The sequence below is a fragment of the Adiantum capillus-veneris genome, chromosome 19 (genome assembly GCF_014529385.1).
Source record: "Adiantum capillus-veneris isolate H3 chromosome 19, ASM1452938v2, whole genome shotgun sequence".
Lineage (NCBI taxonomy): Eukaryota > Viridiplantae > Streptophyta > Polypodiopsida > Polypodiales > Pteridaceae > Adiantum > Adiantum capillus-veneris.
In genome coordinates this window covers 33,198,521-33,201,883 of record NC_140949.1, presented here as the reverse complement: position 1 = coordinate 33,201,883, position 3,363 = coordinate 33,198,521, and the positions used below count along the sequence as shown (strand labels likewise).

Below are 3,363 nucleotides of genomic sequence, written 5' to 3'. Positions count from 1 at the left end.
TTGATTTCTTCTACAAAGGTGTAGAGCTTGGAAAGAGCTAATTTTTTTAAAAAGAAAGTTTTTGCGATCCAACTTTGTATGAGGCAGTTATGTCCGATTCAATAAAGACTACTTTTTTCGCTCCCATTTTAGAGCTTGGAAAGAGCTAAAGTTTTTTTAAAAAAGATTTTGCGTTCCAACTTTGTATGAGGCAGTTATGCTCGATTCAATAAAGACTACTTTTTTCGCTCCCATTTTAGAACTAGTAACTTTTATTTTTTTCTAGAGAAGGTAGAAGAGTCCAAATGGAAGTGAGAAATGTGGAGGTTAAAACTCTTTTGGAATCTTTGAGGAGTCATTTGAACTTTTTAGTCCCTCATGTCCATCCACATGCGTTTCTACCCACTTTGCCTCCGGTTCCCACCCTTCGTAAGCTGTAATATATTGTTTTGAGCCTCGTAAGGTTCTTATGAGATCTTTAGAGAACTTTTCATACACTTATAAAGTGGCATTCATCTATTGGAACTTCCTTAGCCGTGATTTCACTTCTTTGCATGCCTCATTGTCCTTCGACATGTCCTTTCTCTTTCTAATATAGTAATTTCTAGAGGGAGAAAGCCCATGGTAAAGCCTAAAATTCATCAAAATTAAAATTGAATAGTGTTTATGTGTAGGTAAGTTTATAACCCAATTACAATTGGTGGAGTGGAGATCCTGTGTGTGTGTGTGTGTGTGTGTGTGTGTGTGTGATAGCGTGCTCGGCATGTGGTGCACATGGTGAGACCTCTCTCTCTCTCTCTCTCTCTCTCTCTCCTTCTTTTTTTGTTGTCGGAGGCTGCAAGAGTCTCACTCATCAATGTTACGTGTTAAGTGGTGATGTAAGAGCTACGTGAAAGAACTTTTCAAAATCAATGCACTTGTGCTTTATGAAGCTAATTTAGATCTTTTGTACAATGAGATTCTCATTAATGCTTTTACACACTTAAAGGTGAGCCATTCTGCTCGTCCGTCCGCTTATATTACTTGTTAATGGATTATTGTTACCATATTGGGGATGTTCAAAATGGACACAATGGAACCCTCTCAATAAAAGGATTTTTGTACGCGAGGGTGCTATTCCCACCTTGCACGCATCGACGACCTTGCCTTGTAGCCCTTCTCAACTCTACCAAAATTGATAGAGTTGGTGTTACACATGCTTTCTTCACGAACAAGATGAGCATGCAGACAATTGTCTAATGCTTTCTACAACTTTGTTTGCAAAACTATCGTCCAAAACTGGTAACGTTATAGCTAACCCTGCTACCCCTTCGTGTGGAACTCCTCCAAGTAATAATGAGAGGGAATTGGAATGATGCGAGGGAGATCCACTGTCCATGGAAGTGAGCTCAAAGATAGTGTTGGATCACGATTTCTTGTTTTCAAGGGGGAAAAAGCTTTGAAAAGGAAACACTTATGCAAGGTCTCCAACTATCACCTTCCATCAGCATAATGAACAATCTTCACGAACCCCTCCTTTCACCTTCACCTTCGTCGTCTTCTTCCTCTGCTCCTGCCATCCACAGCCATAGCCAGAACTCGTACAGCCTCAACACCCAGCTCGTCAATGACAACCTCTCTTCCTTCTTCGAGAAGGTTGACTCCATATCCTTCAGCACCGAAGCTCTCCGCCAAGCTTTCCATGTCCTGGAGCAGGAGCAGTCCAAACAATCCCCCAAGAACTCCATCGCCCTCAGCTCCAAAATGCAGGCAGATATGGACAGCATCCTGTCACAGGCCCGATCCATCAAACTTAGCCTTGATTCTCTCGATAAAGACAACATGAACAACAGAACGCTGCCTGGCTGCCATGAAAACAGCTCCGTTGATAGGGTTAGGGTCTTTGTCACCAATGGTTTGAGGCGCAAGCTGAAGGGCTTCATGGATGACTTTTCTGCATTGCAAAAGAAGGTGAGAGATGATCATAGGGATGATGTGCGCAGGCGGGTTTTTGCACTCACAGGGCAAATTGCAAGCGAAGAAGTGGTTGATGAGATGATAGAGGCAGGTGAAACAGAGAATTTCTTGCGCAAAGCCATCGAAGAGCAAGGGAAAGGTGGGCAGGTCAAGCTTGAAGCAACTGTACATCAGATAGAGGAAAGGAATGCATCGGTGAGGCATTTAGAAGAGAGTCTTTTGGCTCTGCATCAGATCTTTCTTGACATGGCGGTTCTTGTGGATGTCCAAGGAGAGGAACTAAATGATATTGAACGCAATATGCTGGAGTCAATGTCTTTCATCAAGATTGGTGTTGAGGATCTTGATGGTGCATTGGTTGTGGACACACAGAGGCGAAGTACACGCAATTGGGTGATTATTGTCGTAATTATTTGCTTGCTTTTGCTTATAGGTGTTGCAATACTGGTTGTTTTCTTAGTACTTAGGCAGTAGGCGGTAGAGGATTTCAGGAGTGGATTTGGTCGAGATTGGCGAAATACTAATACTCTGAAGTGAGGAAGCAGGAGGAAGTGTGAATGCTTGATAGCATTATTGAATGCAGGAAAAGATTCTTAATAGCATTTCTCATTGCGAGTGATCTCTTTGAGAATAATTCAAAGCCAGAATGCAGGCTTTATTGTGGAAGACATGGGTGACGTCTTGTTCCCTTTACTACACCAGCAAGACTGAAGATGAAGTGCGTCATTTTTTATTGCGCAACGTCAGCATTTTTGGCTTCTTTTTGTACCATTCATTCCCTGGCTTTAGGCAAATGCCATGTGTGTCAGATTGTATTTGTATACCAAAAAACTGCACTTTTTACTGATTGTTCGGTCCGCATATTGAAACCAGGATCATCAAATCTGTTGTCTCTGTTGATTCTTGCAGCTCTTTCAGCATCTGAGCTGAAAAACCATTCTTTTAAATTTTGGGATTTGGAAAGAAAGCATGTGCTAATGGCTTTTCTCCACATGATGGCATATTCTTGTGCTTGGGCTCGGTAAGTGTATGCTACACGTGTCTCAATGGGTGTCTATTCAGTAAAATTGGTGATATGCTGGCGATGCCAGAACAAATGTTGATGGCAACAGAGAGTGCATGAGCATTATCGGGTGTTGTTGTGCATGTCCAGGCTTGTTGTCAGGGATGGCTAAGTAGCAAAAGCCGATGTAGCAAGAATATACCTTGAGTAGGTTGTTTACTTGGGAACATCTTGCTCAGTGTAAGGTGCTATTCTGATCCAAGAGCTCATGTACCTATTTTCTGTGGATTGAAGTGATACAACACTATGGGCCTAAACTGTTTCGTCTTTGCTCATTTGTGTCTGTGTGTGTGTGTGTGTGTGTGAGAGAGAGAGAGAGAGAGAGAGAGAGAGAGAGAGAGAGAGAGAGAGAGAGATGTCAGTTC

At 42.3% G+C, this 3,363-nt stretch overlaps 1 pseudogene; it reads left to right on the top strand.

Moving 5' to 3' along the window:
- The first annotated feature begins 1,348 nt into the window (after window positions 1–1,348).
- LOC147433801 (syntaxin-125 pseudogene) lies at window positions 1,349–2,902 on the top strand (annotated as a pseudogene).
- The last annotated feature ends 461 nt before the right edge of the window (window positions 2,903–3,363 follow it).